Source organism: Triticum aestivum, chromosome 1A (genome assembly GCF_018294505.1).
Source record: "Triticum aestivum cultivar Chinese Spring chromosome 1A, IWGSC CS RefSeq v2.1, whole genome shotgun sequence".
Lineage (NCBI taxonomy): Eukaryota > Viridiplantae > Streptophyta > Magnoliopsida > Poales > Poaceae > Triticum > Triticum aestivum.
Genome location: NC_057794.1, coordinates 30,730,409 through 30,749,783, shown reverse-complemented (window position 1 = coordinate 30,749,783; position 19,375 = coordinate 30,730,409).

Below are 19,375 nucleotides of genomic sequence, written 5' to 3'. Positions count from 1 at the left end.
AATATCAGAGGTACCACAACCGTGGAACTTATGGGCTAGATTAAATCAGCCAATGAGGATATCATGTAGATATTTTTCCTCCAAAAATTTGATCAAATTTACAGAAGTTTGACTTAGAACAAACAAATCTTGCCTTGTAAAATAGGACGGTTTTTAATGAATTCAACTGTCCTTTTCCAATTAATAATTTCTAAAGCAACTTCCTTTTATGCTGCACATATCATCTCATGAGTATGATTTAGATATTAGCACGGTCTCTAGTGTATAATGTAATATCATTTCTATGAACAATCTAGGGCTACTCTTTCCATCTTACGAATCAAAATATACCTCTGTATTTATTAGTAGAAGTTGGTTGCATGATCTCCGGAAAAATGAAGTCATGACAAATGGCCCTCCGTCCCAAAATACTTGTTAGAGAAATGGATAAAAATTAATAATCAAAATATGTCTATATACATCAATTTCTCCAAAAAAATTGATGTATTTAGAACTAAAATAATATTTCTCCGATAAGTATTTCTGGATGGAGGGACCATGTGCCAATGCTCATAGAGCAGTTGAAGTAACAAAAGGTCCACACTTACTAAATGTCGGTATTAAACTTTGATTCAATAACGCAAATCAGGAATTCAGGAGTTACACCATAGAACAAACATTTGCTAATAAGAAATTATTTGCCATACATGCATGTGTGTAGCAGAATTTACATCGCAATAGGAAAGTTAAAATTTAAGAAGCTTGAAACACTAAAAAGATCGGCTCGAAACCTTTAGTTCATTCAGAATGTGGATCCCTTCTAGCCGAATATCCCTACTATCATGCCACAGGGAAACTAAGGCAGAGAAATCAGTTTGAACAATGGCTAGCTGCACATTCCTTGTGACATGCCCTGAAACTCAGCATGACAACACTTTCAAGGCTGCCCCTGGCTCCCTCTCGCTGCCTATCAGCTAACCACACCAAAGCACAAGACATGCGCCGTCATCACCTAGTGTCCAAGGTTTTTACCGGGGAACTAGGGAAGGAGAAAGGGACCTCAATACCGTCTCCAAGGAGGAATACCGCGGGCATGGACATGCTTGCAGCCTCCCAGTCTTCACCATGGACATGGTTGGAGCCAGGCAAACCTGACCAAGGCTTTCACGGACTCCACCAAGCAAGACTCGCAAGATGAGCACAACCGGGCACCCGTACACCACCGTACCCCATCTAAATCTAGGAGGCCATCAAAAAACCGAGTTGCATGGTACCACGCCTCTCCCAACTGCAAGTTGTTACTTCTTTAGCCCGCGGAGTGCTGACGCCATCTTTGGCTCACGGGAACCCCAGGCTTTATTTGTATTTCTATGTCATTTGATACTTAATAAAGCGCCTTTTTATCCCTAAAAAAAGCTCCAAGTTGTTGCACCACAATCGGTCGGCCTCTCTAGTGAGTGGTGATGCACCCTTGCTGCTCCAAGCATATCGCCGTTATGGAACCTCGAAACATCACCCCTCCATCCTGAGCACGCTACTCTAAACATTAGACACCAACACCGAGCATCTCTATATAGAAATGTATGTGTTGGGTAGTAAAAAAGGATGCATCAAAAAAATTATCGAACACAAACCATCCATGTTAATGTTATTGCTTTATTACTCGGGCAGCCACGATGAAATCAATGGAGAGCCTTAAGCTCGATCCGTTACACATGTATGCACTTGCAGTGCGGGGCAAGTAGCCAAAATGTTTACATGATCATAGTATCCACATAATGACGGGGAAAGGGAACCATCACGCCTATGAAGAAGGCCGCTGTGGCGGGTGGTCGTCATCTAGGGTTCGGGCCTGTAGGAGGAATCAGCCTTGGCACCGCTGAGACATGTGCGCTCGTTCTCGCTGGTGTCCGGTTATGGCCAGGCGGCGGATGTGGCTTCAGCGGCGGCAATGGCGCATCGGGCGGTGGGAATTCATTATGTATGGGGTTCGGGCCTGTAGGAGTCTTGCGTGCGCACGCGGCGGAGGAGAGTAGCAGCAATGATAGGACGACGAGGAGCACCGGTGTGACGCTCTTGTGCATAGCCATGGCTAGCTTGCTGTTGTGACGTGATGTGTATGTGCCTCGTCATAACCTGCATTGGGAAAATATATAGAGATCGAGGGTCTCGTCTAAAACTATTCTGATGACAAATTATGACATGATTAGTGGGATGATTATCCATAAGAAATATATTACTTCTCCTATAATAAGATGAGATGGATATATCTATAAAGATTATCTTCGTAAGGTAGTAAATGTTTGCTTAGAATGGGAATTCAATAATTTTGTACTTATTTTTACGATTATTATGTATACTTTGTATCAGTGCTTTATATATATATATAGACTCGAGATGATCTACTGAAACTATTTTGGTAACCTTAGGAAGATGGATGCCCATTTGATGATTATACCCTCAAGGTACCGAGTGCTTGCTTATAATGGGAATTGACTATTTTTGTACCTATAATGTGAATTCACTAATTCTATACTTCATTTACTAATGGACTTGCAGGCCAGGGAGATAAATGGGTCATAACAGATAAATGGGCCCTTATGATGGCCGTAACGGATAAATGGGCCCTTATGATGGCCAAGGTTCGGAACTGAGTATCGTCACATTTATCTCAAAAAAGTGTTTCACATTAATAGGAAACATTTTTTTGAAATTAATGAATATCAAATATGCTCAAACTTTGTAGCTGCTCGAAGATTTCATACGGAAAAACATTCGTGGAGCTCTACACAAGAAAAAGATTTCATTGCTCAAAGTTTTGAGCACTTTTGAGCAATGGTTTTTGTTTGTCATGTGTACACCTTTATGTATATGATATTTCTCTGCGAAAATTTGCAACCACCGAAAACGTTTGAGCATACTTGATGTCACAAAATTTCAGACTTTTTTCATTTTGTTTTCTATTTTTTAATTTACTTTTCATGAAGGTGCAGGGACACCCGGGAGCTACCACACCTTGCCCTTAATCTCAAATATTGGTTTAAAATCACATACAATGATACACACGACAAGACCGCCTGACATACAAACTGGGGATCATCTAGATGACTTATAAATGTACAGTTATAATGGACATGATTAATCCTACATACTAACATTTAATTACATACAAAACACCAGCTACTATACGATCCAGATTAGGGAAGGCACCCGACGGTTTTGGGAACGGGCAGAGCCATACCATACCCTAATCGGTACTCTTGGGCTTACCCATCACTCGTACCAATACCCGCACCAGCCAGTACAATTTTTCCATACCCGCCACCTGATAGGGTAAACAGGTACCTGCGCATAAGAATAAAATACCCACGTTTGCAACACAACAACTTTAGCAACACAGTCATAAGAAACAACATATCAAAACGACAACACATAGTCATACAATTTTGGTTCACAAATTGGCGATGGCCGATGGGAGAAGATTGCAAAGAGAAACTGAAGATTTGCGCGCGGGCACACATGATGAAATGAATCATGTGCGGGAGAGATACACATATGATATGCCTTATGCAGAATTCAAGAGGTGAATGTTATCGAATGTATGACAATACGGGTTGGGCTTTTGTTGGAAAGTGTTGCTTCTTGTATCTTGTATAGGCTCTTGAAAAGCAAATAAATGGTGGCCTCCTGACTTCTGTGTTATAAAACACTTCATTAATTTCTCTCATTCTTATTTTACAAATCAAATTAACAATACATGGATAAATTGACCGATCCTTAACTAGAGTAATCCAAGTTTTCCTCAGAGGTAGCGACAGGAAGAATTGGAGGAGTTGCCACTTGGAACTCTTCCTAATGCAACACGGGTTAAATCGCTGGAGTGGGCTAACAAGCTTCAGCCTGTCCATGATGTTCTTGGGAGCAACATCAGACGGAAGCTCCCTGGGTTAGCTATATTGAACGTGACACAGATGACGGCGCCGCGAAAAGATGGTCACCTGTCAGTATACACCAGCCTTTCAGGGCCTGCCCCCAGCGCAGACAGGATAGCAACCATTGGTGCTCGCCTGGAGTTACTGATACCTGGAACGAGCTTGTGTGTGCGGTCTTCATGAAAAGGCAAACAATGATGGACCAAAATGTTTCTCTTGCTGCTTCAGGAACATTGAACACAAGATGACTAAACTTCTGGGGGTGGGCTACCCGATGCTCGCCCGGTGAAGCAATGAAGCTCGGTATCTGAGGTTGGTTCATCATCCTCCTGCACGATGATGCTGAAAGATAGGAGCGGGCTAGGAAGCTCTATTGTATGCTGAGAGGAGAGTGGGAATAAGAGAAAAAATGAAGAAAGGCATACCAATAGGTCGATGCAATGTCTATATTTCACATAGGCAGCAAAAGTGATAGCCAATGTGATCATAGCTTAGGGGGCTACATTCGGTGATGTACATAGTATATTTGGCTACTGCCATATTGGGGGCGTTGCTGTGGTGATTGTATGTAATTCGGGAATTGTATCCTCAACGGTATATTGTCAGTGGCTCGGACGGTTGATTTGCACATTTCGGCATTTCTATCCCATCTGGGGCAACTGTAAATATTTAATGAGAAATGTAATTGTGCGGACCTTCCCTGCCGCCAGAATAGCAAGTTATTTTAGAAAAAACCCATTCTCATACTACTCTCGTTCAAGCACAGATAACTTTGGAGTTCTGAGAGGATTCGGTACTTTAGTGTTGGTGCGCCTGATGGCATAATACATTTATGCTTGCCTCTCGTAGATAACTACATATACAATTTTATATTATTTGCACCACTCCTGCTTAATTACTGAGACAAGTTTAGGACGATTTTGACCCCTCCCTCTCAACTGCAACAACGCATATACACGAAGGTTTCGACCCTTTTAGAATGCGCTTGCTGATACCTCCTTTTAGTGATCAGGTAAAGGAACAGAAAAGAGAATCACAAACCTATTTCCCCATAGGTGGCCTTGGGTTATCGAACCCATGAGAGGAAGATTCCATTGAAGCGATGGTCTCAAGCTTATGTTAAAAGATCAATTCCAGCTTTTGACCGGATCAATCAGGAAAATAGTGATTCAACCACTTATAATAAAAAGAGGTAGAGGTATGAGGTAGTAATTCTTACAACCATGTATTTGTATTGGACCAAATATGATCTTAATTGTATGCTGGAAGTTAGCCATCAAAATGTACTTGTTACGAACCGAAGTGGGGGATGTGTCCAAATAACATCTTGACCGGCACGAGCCGTGCATCAAGAATCAGTTATCCTATGGCAGGCCCAATATGTCACGCGGGATTGCCTCAATATTTAAGATAATGAAATCAGACAATAGCTTTGGGTATTTGATATGTTTCCAATGTATCTATAATTTTTGATTGTTCCATACTATATTATATTCTGTTTTGGACATTATTGGGCTTTATTATACACTTTTATATTATTTTTGGGACTAACCTATTAACCGGAGGCTCAACCCAGAATTGTTGTTTTTTGCCTATTTCAGAGTTTCGCAGAAAAAGAATATCAAACGGAGTCCAAACGGAATGAAACCTTCGGGAACATGATTTTTGGAACGAACATGATCTAGAGGACTTGGACCCTACGTCAAGAAAGCTACCAGGAAGGCACGAGGTAGGGGGCGCGCCTACCCCCCAGGCGCGCCCTCCACCATCATGGGGCCCATGTTGCTCCACCGACGTACTTCTTCCTCCTATATATACCTACGTACCCCCAAACTACCAGATACGGAGCCAAAAAAACCTAATTCCACCGCCGCAACCTTCGGTACCCGTGAGATCCCATCTTGGGGCCTCTTCCGGAGCTCCACCGGAGGGGGCATCGATCACGGAGGGCTTCTACATCAACACCATAGCCTCTCCGATGATGTGTGAGTAGTTTACCTCAGACCTTCGGGTCCATAGTTATTAGCTAGATGGCTTCTTCTCTCTCTTTGGATCTCAATACAAAGTTCTCCATGATTCTCATGGAGATCTATTCGATGTAATCTTCTTTTGAAGTGTGTTTGTTGAGACCGATGAATTGTGGGTTTATGATCAAGTTTATCTATGAACAATATTTGAATCTTCTCTGAATTCTTTTATGTATGATTGGTTCTCTTTGCAAGTCTCTTTGAATTATCAGTTCGGTTTAGCCTACTAGATTGATCTTTCTTGCAATGGGAGAAGCGCTTAGTGTCGTGGTTCTAAGTCTGATAGTAGAATGGGGGGTAGGTATGTAGAGGCAAGATCCTAGCTATGGAGGAGTTGTACACGTGAGTTTTACGATTTCAAGCTCTTCTCGGAGGAAGTAACAGCCCTACGTCTCGGAGCCCGGAGGCGGTCGACTGGATATATGCGTGTGAGTTACAGGAGGTGCGAACCCTTGTACCGGAGGAGGGGTGCCTTATATAGAGTGCGCCAGGACCCCAGCTCCCCTCCGTTACACAGGGTTCAATGTTCATAAAGAAGGCGCGTTACTGGTAACGTCCGAAGTAAAGTGCTATAAATGACTATTAAAGCTATGACTTAATCCCGACCGTTGCAGAGTGAGTGGCACTCCATCTTCTGGTAGTCGAGTGGTTGTTCGCATGGTCGAGTGTCTTCAAGACTGTCGAGTGGAACATGGCTTTATGGTCGAGTGGACGATGATATTTCTTCGACTGCTTCTGGTTCTTTTAGAGATGTCCTTGGGGAGGGTATCTTGGACAGATCCATGACCCTACCCTAGGTACATAGCTTCGTCATTAGCCCCCGAATGGATCAAGGTTTGGGTGAGGAAGGAGTTGAGAACACTTCCAATTTATTCTTCGTGCTATGAGTATATCTTGCTCTGGATCAATGAACTGAGGGGATAACATCAACTTCTTTTTCAGTCGCCTTGGTCCATTGTTTGTTTTTGTCGAGTGAACTTTCACGGTAGAGTTCTGAATGATGATGTGGAGGATGTTTTCAGTCTGACAAGTTGCTCTGCTCTCCGCGGATTTCGCGGGATTCGAATTTCGGGAAGCGCGCCAGACGGGCGAGGCCGTGGTAATCGGGACGGATTAGGCAGGTCACCTTGATCCCCGCGCCACCTTTTTCTCCATGTATCGTGTGCGTGACTGTTGTTGGATTTGTTTAGATTGTCTGGGCCTACTAGTCAGTCACTCGGGGAATGACCTTATAAAAGGCACCGGACCGGGCCTATGAATAGCGCGTTCCCATTCTCTTTCTTCTTCCCCAGGCTTCTCCGCCGCGCTCGCTTCCGCTCTCGGCACCGCAACCTCACTCGGACTCGATCCGCCGCCATGGGAAAAGAGAAGATGGTGGCGCTGGAGCGCGCGAAGAAGGCGACCGCGAAGGCGAAGGGCAAGAGGACCAGCCGGGGCGGATCTTCGTCAAGATCCGGCCTGCCGCCGGGCTGGATCCAGGGCGACAGGATCCGTTTGACGATCATCCAGGATGACCTCAACAATCTGGTGGAGGGGGGACTGATCCCCCACAAATCGGTGCGGCTCCCGAGGAATGAGACCGAGCCGCAGCCGCGGGAGGGTGAGTGCGTTCTCCTCGCCACTCACATCGACCGCGGGTTTTCTCTGCCTCCCCATCCTTTCTTCCGTGGCTTTTTGAACTTCTTCGGGGCTCAACTCCACCACTTCACTCCAAACACCATAGTTTATCTGGCTGCTTTTGTGTCAATGTGTGAAAATTTCTTGGGTTGTTGACCGCACTGGGGTCTCTTCAAACACATCTTCGCCTGTCGCTCCCAGTTGGTCAAGAAGGCCAACCCGAGTGACGAGAGGACGCACGTGATCCAGATGTGCGGGGGCCATGGGATCCAAATGAGGAACAAGAGCACCTTCCCAGCGATGATCCTTCCCGACTCGGTCCGGGGCTGGCAGTCGACTTGGTTTTACTGTAAGGACCAACCGACCCCGGGTCAGTCGACTGGACTTTCTCCCTTTTCCGTGGCTCGAGTGGAGAAGCCTTCCCCCTTGAGGGTGGTCCCAGAAGAGAAGGTGCAGGTCAAGGTGTTGGTCGAGCGGGTCGTCCAACTTTTCCGAGACGGGGTGACTGGGATGGACCTGCTGGAGGTCTTTCTCAGTCGACGCATCCAACCGCTTCAGGCCCGTGACCATCTGATGTGGATGTACTCGGGACTCGAGGACTCCACTCGGATCCACCCGGAGGACGTCAGTGAAGACACCTTGGAGAAGTGGCTGAGGGGAATCACTAGCAACAAAGACAATCCCCGGGGGTCTAGGAGGGTGATTCCATTCGACCACTCGCGCCAGCTGGAACAGGTACGATTCTGCTTTGCCAAGTATCTTCTCGATTCACTGTGTGACACCTTGTTGATGATCGACTGTATTTCTTTTGCTCGTTGTCCTTTCAGGCTCTCATTGATATGTACTCGATGCCCAATGGGGTGCAGGGGCAAGACGTCGAGGAAGGAGCGAGCGGGGACAAGAGCGGCGAGTGGCACTCAAATGCGGAGGAGGACAAGGAGAGCGACGACTCAAGTGATGACGAAGAGGTCGACTCGCCTCCTCGCAGAGAGAGGAGATCCAAGCACGCTCACGACCCAGCGAGCACCCCGGACCTGGCGACCGCACCGACTGGGCAGTCTTCGAAGCGCCCCCGGACGTCTTCCCCAGCGCCAATTGAGAAGGCCCCGAAGCAGCCCAAGGTTGTGCCGCCTCCAGCACCGAAAGCCACCTCCTCTAAACTGCCAAAGGCTTTGCCCAGGAACAAAGTGATCGTCCCTACCATCTCCGGGTAATCATCTGACTTGTTCTTTTCGTCGACTCGAGCAACAGAACGTAACCAACTGGGTGCGGACATTTGTAGTGCTGCTACATCAGGAACCTCTTCTTACCAGTACCGAGATGAGGAGATGGAAGATGTGATTACCTCCAACCTAGGTTAAAACTCTTATGATCTTGTTCTTGACTACTCGGTCGATTGAATTCTAGCAGTTCACTTTGGGGTCGACTGATCTTCTATGCAGCTCCACCCAACGTCATCGATCTCCCAGATGACGATGAAGATGTGGCTCCTAGGCCCAGAAAGAATAAAAAGGTGGCGGCTGGTAAGGCGTCTCAGCAGGGACCAACGACAACACCAACCGTCCATCAATCTGAAGACGCGGGCGGGGCCTCTGTAACCTTTGATGAACCCTTGTCGAGTGAGCGCCCCGCACCGTTGACTGTACCGGTGAATCCTTCAGTCGTCCCATCTCACGCCTCGGAGGTCCAAGCTGCTGCACCTGGGTCGTCTGCACTCTTCTTCATGAAGGAAATATGCCCTAGAGGCAATAATAAAGTTATTATTTATTTCCTTATTTCATGATAAATGTTTATTATTCATGCTAGAATTGTATTTACCGGAAACATAATACATGTGTGAATATATAGACAAACAAAGTGTCACTAGTATGCCTCTACTTGACTAGCTCGTTAATCAAAGATGGTTATGTTTCCTAACCATGAACAATGAGTTGTTATTTGATTAACGAGGTCACATCATTAGTTGAATGATCTGATTGACATGACCCATTCCATTAGCTTAGCACCCGATCGTTTAGTATGTTGCTATTGCTTTCTTCATAACTTATACATGTTCCTATGACTATGAGATTATGCAACTCCCGTTTACCGGAGGAACACTTTGGGTACTACCAAACGTCACAACGTAACTGGGTGATTATAAAGGAGTACTACAGGTGTCTCCAATGGTCGATGTTGGGTTGGCGTATTTCGAGATTAGGATTTGTCACTCCGATTGTCGGAGAGGTATCTCTGGGCCCTCTCGGTAATACACATCACATAAGCCTTGCAAGCATCACAACTAATATGTTAGTTGTGAGATGATGTATTACGGAACGAGTAAAGAGACTTGCCGGTAACGAGATTGAACTAGGTATTGGATACCGACGATCGAATCTCGGGCAAGTAACATACCGATGACAAAGGGAACAACGTATGTTGTTATGCGGTCTGACCGATAAAGATCTTCGTAGAATATGTAGGAGCCAATATGGGCATCCAGGTCCCGCTATTGGTTATTGACCAGAGACGTGTCTCGGTCATGTCTACATTGTTCTCGAACCCGTAGGGTCCGCACGCTTAAGGTTACGATGACAGTTATATTATGAGTTTATGCATTTTGATGTACCGAAGGTTGTTCGGAGTCCCGGATGTGATCACGGACATGACGAGGAGTCTCGAAATGGTCGAGACATAAAGATTGATATATTGGAAGTCTATGTTTGGACATCGGAAGTGTTCCGGGTGAAATCGGGATTTTACCGGAATACCGGAAGGGTTACCGGAACCCCCCGGGAGCTATTTGGGCCATAGTGGGCCTTAGTGGAAAAGAGAAGGGGCTGCCCTAGATGGGCTGCGCGCCCCCCCTTCCCCTAGTCCTATTAGGACTAGGAGAGGTGGCCGGCCCCCTCCTCCTGTTTTCCCCTCCGAGGAATCCTAGTTGGACTAGGATTGGAGGGGGAATCCTACTCCCAGTGGGAGTAGGACTCTCCTGCGCCTCCCCCCTTTGGCCGGCCAGCCTCCCCTCCTCTCCTCCTTTATATACGGAGGCAGGGGCACCTCTAAACACACAAGTTGACACAAGTTGATCCACGTGATCGATTCCTTAGCCGTGTGCGGTGCCCCCTGCCACCATATTCCTCGATAATACTGTAGCGGAGTTTAGGCGAAGCCCTGCTGCTGTAGTTCATCAAGATCGTCACCACGCCGTCGTGCTGACGAAACTCTTCCCCGACACTTTGCTGGATCGGAGTCCGGGGATCGTCATCGAGCTGAACGTGTGCTCGAACTCGGAGGTGCCGTAGTTTCGGTGCTTGATCGGTTGGATCGTGAAGACGTACGACTACTTCCTCTACGTCGTGTCATCGCTTCCGCAGTCGGTCTGCGTTGGGTACGTAGACAACACTCTCCTCTCGTTGCTATGCATCACATGATCCTGTGTGCGCGTAGGAAAATTTTTGAAATTACTACGAAACCTAACAAGAACATCCTAAAATACCTGAAAAGGACTAAGGATATGTTTCTCGTATATGGAGGTGACAAAGAGCTCACCGTAAAAGGTTACGTTGATGCAAGCTTTGACACTGATCCGGACGATTCTAAATCGCAAACCGGATACGTGTTTACATTAAACGGTGGAGCTGTCAGTTGGTGCAGTTCTAAACAAAGCGTTGTAGCGGGATCTACATGTGAAGCGGAATACATAGCTGCTTCGGAAGCAGCAAATGAAGGAGTCTGGATGAAGGAGTTCATATCCGATCTAGGTGTCATACCTAGTGCATCGGGTCCAATGAAAATCTTTTGTGACAATACTGGTGCAATTGCCTTGGCAAAGGAATCCAGATTTCACAAAAGGACCAAACACATCAAGAGACGCTTCAACTCCATCCGGGATCTAGTCCAGGTGGGAGACATAGAGATTTGCAAGATACATACGGATCTGAATGTTGCAGACCCATTGACTAAGCCTCTTCCACGAGCAAAACATGATCAGCACCAAGGCTCCATGGGTGTTAGAATCATTACAGTGTAATCTAGATTATTGACTCTAGTGCAAGTGGGAGACTCAAGGAAATATGCCCTAGAGGCAATAATAAAAGTTATTATTTATTTCCTTATAATCATGATAAATGTTTATTATTCATGCTAGAAGTGTATTTACCGGAAACATAATACATGTGTGAATACATAGACAAACAAAGTGTCACTAGTATGCCTCTACTTGACTAGCTCGTTAATCAAAGATGGTTATGTTTCCTAACCATGAACAATGAGTTGTTATTTGATTAACGAGGTCACATCATTAGCAGAATGATCTGATTGACATGACCCATTCCATTAGCTTAGCACCCGATCGTTTAGTATGTTGCTATTGCTTTCTTCATGACTTATACATGTTCCTATGACTATGAGATTATGCAACTCCCGTTTACCGGAGGAACACTTTGGATACTACCAAACGTCACAACGTAACTGGGTGATTATAAAGGAGTACTACAGGTGTCTCCAATGGTCGATGTTGGGTTGGCGTATTTCGAGATTAGGATTTGTCACTCCGATTGTCGGAGAGGTATCTCTGGGCCCTCTCGGTAATACACATCACATAAGCCTTGCAAGCATTACAACTAATATGTTAGTTGTGAGATGATGTATTACGGAACGAGTAAAGAGACTTGCCGGTAACGAGATTGAACTAGGTATTGGATACCGACGATCGAATCTCGGGCAAGTAACATACCGATGACAAAGGGAACAACGTATGTTGTTATGCGTCTGACCGATAAAGATCTTCGTAGAATATGTAGGAGCCAATATGGGCATCCAGGTCCCGCTATTGGTTATTGACCGGAGACGTGTCTCGATCATGTCTACATTGTTCTCGAACCCGTAGGGTCCGCACGCTTAAGGTTACGATGACAGTTATATCATGAGTTTACATGTTTTGATGTACCGAAGGAGTTCTGAGTCCCGGATGAGATGGGGGACATGACGAGGAGTCTCGAAATGGTCGAGACGTAAAGATTCATATATTGGATGATATGGTTAGGCCAAGGGGTCAAGCCCATGAGGCTTTAGGTCGGTGCAAAAGGAGTTTTGCGGAGGCCAGGGGGCCAAACGCCGGAGACCCTGGCGTCTGGCCCTGGGCCAGACGCCGAGGCCCATGGCGTCTGGGCCAGACGCCAAGTATTGTGGCGTTTGGTCCTGGAGTCCGAGTGGAACTCTTGCCTTTCGGGCAAAACCGATTTTGAGGAGGCTTTTGCTCCAAGTTTCGACCCCGGGGCTCAACATATAAATAGAGGGGCAGGGCTAGCACCAAAGGGACAACAAGTTGATCCACGTGATCTATCCCTTAGCCGTGTGCGGCGCCCCCAGCCACCATATTCCTCGATAATACTGTAGCGGAGTTTAGGCGAAGCCCTGCTGCTGTAGTTCATCAAGATCGTCACCACGCCGTCGTGCTGACGGAACTCTTCCCCGACACTTTGCTGGATCGGAGTCCGGGGATCGTCATCGAGTTGAACGTGTGCTCGAACACGGAGGTGCCGTAGTTTCGGTGCTTGATCGGTTGGATCGAGAAGACGTACGACTACTTCCTCTACGTCGTGTCATCGCTTCCGCAGTCGGTCTGCGTTGGGTACGTAGACAATACTCTCCCCTCGTTGCTATGCATCACATGATCTTGCGTGTGCGTAGGAAAATTTTGAAATTACTACGAAACCCAACAGTGGTATCAGAGCCTAGGTTATTTATGTTGATGTTATATGCACGAGTAGAACACAAGTGAGTTGTGGACAATACAAGTCATACTGCCTACCAGCATGTCATACTTTGGTTCGGCGGTATTGTTGGACAAGACGACCCGGACCAACCTTACGCGTACGCTTACGCGAGACCGGTTCCCTCGACGTGCTTTGCACATAGATGGCTTGCGGGCATCTGTCTCTCCAACTTTAGTTGAACCGAGTGTGGCTACGCCCGGTCCTTGCGAAGGTTAAAACGGAGTCTATTTGACAAACTATCGTTGTGGTTTTGATGCGTAGGTGAGATTGGTTCTTACTTAAGCCCGTAGCAGCCACGTAAAACATGCAACAACAAAGTAGAGGACGTCTAACTTGTTTTTGCAGGGCATGTTGTGATGTGATATGGTCAAGGCATGATGCTGAATTTTATTGTATGAGATGATCATGTTTTGTAACCAAGTTATCGGCAACTGGCAGGAGCCATATGGTTGTCGCTTTATTGTATGCAATGCAATCGCGATGTAATGCTTTACTTTATTACTAAACGGTAGTGATAGTCATGAAAGCATAAGATTGGCGAGACGACAACGATGCTACGATGGAGATCAAGGTGTCGCGCCGGTGACGATGGTGATCATGACGGTGCTTCGGAGATGGAGATCACAAGCACAAGATGATGATGGCCATATCATATCACTTATATTGATTGCATGTGATGTTTATCTTTTTATGCATCTTATCTTGCTTTGATTGACGGTAGCATTATAAGATGATCTCTCACTAAATTATCAAGAAGTGTTCTCCCTGAGTATGCACCGTTGCGAAAGTTCTTCGTGCTGAGACACCACGTGATGATCGGGTGTGATAGGCTCTACGTTCAAATACAACGGGTGCAAAACAGTTGCGCACGCAGAATACTCAGGTTAAACTTGACGAGCCTAGCATATGCAGATATGGCCTCGGAACACGGAGACTGAAAGGTCGAGCGTGAATCATATAGTAGATATGATCAACATAGTGATGTTCACCATTGAAACTACTCCATCTCACGTGATGATCGGACATGGTTTAGTTGATTTGGATCACGTGATCACTTAGAGGATTAGAGGGATGTCTGTCTAAGTGGGAGTTCTTAAGTAATATGATTAATTGAACTTAAATTTATCATGAACTTAGTCCTGGTAGTATTTTGCAAATTATAGATCAATAGCTCGCGTTGTTGCTTCCCTGTGTTTATTTTGATATGTTCCTAGAGAAAATTGTGTTGAAAGATGTTAGTAGCAATGATGCGGATTGGATCCGTGATCTGAGGATTATCCTCATTGCTGCACAGAAGAATTATGTCCTTGATGCACCGCTAGGTGACAGACCTATTGCAGGAGCAGATGCAAACATTATGAACGTTTAGCTAGCTCAATATGATGACTACTTGATAGTTTAAGTGCACCATGCTTAACGGCTTAGAATCGGGACTTCAAAGACGTTTTGAACGTCATGGACCATATGAGATGTTCCAGGAGTTGAAGTTAATATTTCAAGCAAATACCCGAGTTGTGAGATATGAAGTCTCCAACAAGTTCTATAGCTAAAAGATGGAGGAGAATCGCTCAACTAGTGAGCATGTGCTCAGATTGTCTGGGTACTACAATCGCTTGAATCAAGTGGGAGTTAATCTTCCAGATAAGATAGTGATTGACAGAATTCTCTAGTCACCATCACCAAGTTAGTAGAACTTCGTGATGAACTATAATATGCAAGGGATAACGGAAACAACTCCCAAGCTCTTCGTGATGATGAAATCAATGAAGGTAGAAATCAAGAAAAACATCAAGTGTTGATGGTTGATAAGACCACTAGTTTCAAGAAAAGGGCAAAGGGAAGAAGGGGAACTTCAAGAAGAACGGCAAGCAAGTTGCTGCTCAAGTGAAGAAGCCCAAGTCTGGTCCTAAGCCTGAGACTAAGTGCTTCTACTACAAAGGGACTGGTCACCGGAAACGGAATCACCCCAAGTGATTGGCGGATAAGAAGGATGGCAAAGTGAACATAAGTATATTTGATATACATGTTATTGATGTGTACTTTACTAGTGTTTATAGCAAACCCTAAGTACTTGATACTAGTTCAGTTGCTAAGATTAGTAACTCGAAACGGGAGTTGCAGAATAAACAGAGACTAGTTAAGGGTGAAGTGACGATGTGTGTTGGAAGTGGTTCCAAGATTGATATGATCATCATCGCACACTCCCTATAATTTCGGGATTAGTGTTGAAACTAAATAAGTGTTATTTGGTGAGCATGAATATGATTTGATCATGTTTATTGTAATACGGTTATTCATTTAAGTAAAAGAATAAATTGTTGTTCTGTTTACATGAATAAAACTTTATATGGTTACACACCCAATGAAAATAGTTCATTGGATCTCGATCTTAGTGATACACATATTCATAATATTGAAACCAAAAGATGTAAAGTTAATAATGATAGTGCAACTTATTTATGGCACTGCCGTTTAGGTCATATTGGTGTAAAGCGCATGAAGAAACTCCATGCTGATGGGATTTTGGAATCACTTGATTATGAATCACTTGATGCTTGCGAACCATGCCTTATGGGCAAGATGACTAAAACGCCGTTCTCCGGAACAATGAAGCAAGCAACAGATTTGTTGGAAATCATACATACCGATGTATGTGGTCCGATGAAAGGCTTACAACAGGTATCATTATTTTCTGACCTTCACAAGATGATTTGAGCAGATATGGGGATATCTACTTGATGAAACATAAGTCTGAAATAATTGAAAGGTTCAAAGAATTTCAGAGTGAAGTGGAAAAATCATCGTAACAAGAAAAATAAAGTTTCTGCGATCTGATCACGGAGACGAATATTTGAGTTACGAGTTTGGTCTTCAATTAAAACAATGTGGAATAGTTTCATAGCTCACGCCACCTGGAACACCACAATGTTATGGTGTGTCCGAACGTCGTAACCGCGCTTTATTGGATATGGTGCGATCTATGATGTCTCTTATTGATTTACCATTGTCGTTTTGGGGTTATGCATTAGAGACAGCTGCATTCACGTTAAAAGGGCACCATCTAAATCCGTTGAGACGACACTGTATGAACTGTAGTTTAGCAAGAAACCCAAGTTGTCGTTTCTTAAAGTTTGGGGCAGCGATGCTTATGTGAAAAAGTTTCATCCTGATAAGCTCGAACCCAAATCGGAGAAGTGCGTCTTCATAGAATACCCAAAGGAAATTGTTGGGTACACCTTCTATCACAGATCCGGAGGCAAGATATTCGTTGCTAAAAATGGATCCTTTCTGGAGAAGGAGTTTCTCTCGAAAGAAGTGAGTGGGAGGAAAGTAGAACTTGATGAGGTAACTGTACCTGCTCCCTTATTGGAAAGTAGTTCATCACAGAAATCAGTTCCTGTGACAAATACACCAATTAGTGAGGAAGCTAATGATATTGATCATAAAACTTCAGATCAAGTTACTACAGAACCTCGTAGGTCTTCCAGAGTAAGATCTGCACCAGAGTGGTGTAGTAATCATGTTCTGGAAGTCATGTTACTAGACCATGATGAACCTACGAACTATGAGGAAGCGATGATGAGCCCAGATTCCGCAAGATGGCTTGAGGCCATAAAATCTGAGATATGATCCATGTGTGACAACAAAGTATGGACTTTGATTGACTTGCTCGATGATCAGCAAAGCCATGTTAAATAAATGGATCTTCAAGAGGAAGACGGACACTGATAGTAGTGTTACTATCTACCAAGCTCGACTTGTTGCAAAAGTTTTTCAACAAGTTCAAGGTGTTGAATACGATGAGGTTTTCTCACTCGTATCGATGCTTAAGTCTATCTGAATCATGTTAGCAATTGCCACATTTTATGAAATCTGGCAAATGGATATCAAAACTGCATTCCTTAATGGATTTATTAAAGAAGAGTTGTATATGATGCAACCAGAAGGTTTTGTCAATCCTAAAGGTGCTAACAAAATGTGCAAGCTCCAGCGATCCATCTATGGACTGGTGCAAGCATCTCGGAGTTGGAATATACGCTTTGATAAGTTGATCAAAGCATATAGTTTTATATGGACTTACGATGAAGCCTGTATTTACAATAAAGTGAGTGGGAGCACTACAGCCTTTCTGATTAGTATATGTGAGTGACATATTGTTGATCAGAAATGATGTAGAATTTTTCTGCAAAGCATAAAGGAGTGTTTTAAAGGAGTTCTTTAAAAGGAAAAGACCTCAGTAAAAAGCTACTTATATATTGAGCATCAAGATCTATTGAGATAGATCAAGACGCTTGATAAGATTTTCAATGAGTACATACCTTGGCAAGATTTTGAAATAGTTCAAAATGGAACAGTTAAAGAAAGAGTTCTTGCCTGTGTTGCAAAGGTATGAAATTGAGTAAGACTCAAATCCCGACCACAGCAGAAAATAGAAAGAGAATGAAAAGTCATTCCCTATGCCTCAGTCATAGGTTCTATAAAGTATGCTATGCTTTGTACCAGACCTATTGTATACCTTGCTCTGTATTTGGCAAGGGAGTACAATAGTGATCTAGGAGTAGATCACTGGACATTGGTCAAGAATATCCTTATTAAGGACTAAGGAGATGTTTCTCGATTATGGAGGTGATAAAAGAGTTTGTTGTAAAAGTTACATCAGTGCAAACTTTTACACTGATCCAGATGACTCTAAGTCTCAATCTGGATACATATTGAAAGTGGGAGCGATTAGCTAGAGTAGCTCCGTACAGAGCATTGTAGACATAGAATATTTGCAAAATACATACGGCTCTGAATGTGACAGACCCGTTGACTAAGCTTCTCTCACGAGCAAAACATGATCACACCTTAGTACTCTTTGGGTGTTAATCACATAAGCGATGTGAACTAGATTATTGACTCTAGTAAACCCTTTGGGTGTTGGTCACATGACGATGTGAACTATGGGTGTTAATCATATACAAATATGAATATTGGTGTTAAATCACATGGCGATGTGAACTAGATTATTGACTCTAGTGCAAGTGGGAGACTGAAGGAAATATGCCCTAGAGGCAATAATAAAGTTATTATTTATTTCCTTATTTCATGATAAATGTTTATTATTCATGCTAGAATTGTATTTACCGGAAACATAATACATGTGTGAATATATAGAAAAACAAAGTGTCACTAGTATGCCTCTACTTGACTAGCTCGTTAATCAAAGATGGTTATGTTTCCTAACCATGAACAATGAGTTGTTATTTGATTAACGAGGTCACATCATTAGTTGAATGATCTGATTGACATGACCCATTCCATTAGCTTAGCACCCGATCGTTTAGTATGTTGCTATTGCTTTCTTCATAACTTATACATGTTCCTATGACTATGAGATTATGCAACTCCCATTTACCGGAGGAACACTTTGGGTACTACCAAACGTCACAACGTAACTGGGTGATTATAAAGGAGTACTACAGGTGTCTCCAATGGTCGATGTTGGGTTGGCGTATTTCGAGATTAGGATTTGTCACTCCGATTGTCGGAGAGGTATCTCTGGGCCCTCTCGGTAATACACATCACATAAGCCTTGCAAGCATTACAACTAATATGTTAGTTGTGAGATGATGTATTACGGAACGAGTAAAGAGACTTGCCGGTAACGAGATTGAACTAGGTATTGGATACCGACGATCGAATCTCGGGCAAGTAACATACCGATGACAAAGGGAACAACGTATGTTGTTATGCGTCTGACCGATAAAGATCTTCGTAGAATATGTAGGAGCCAATATGGGCATCCAGGTCCCGCTATTGGTTATTGACCGGAGACGTGTCTCGATCATGTCTACATTGTTCTCGAACCCGTAGGGTCCGCACGCTTAAGGTTACGATGACAGTTATATCATGAGTTTACATGTTTTGATGTACCGAAGGAGTTCGGAGTCCCGGATGAGATCGGGGACATGACGAGGAGTCTCGAAATGGTCGAGACGTAAAGATTCATATATTGTATGATATGGTTAGGCCAAGGGGTCAAGCCCATGAGGCTTTAGGTCGGTGCAAAAGGAGTTTT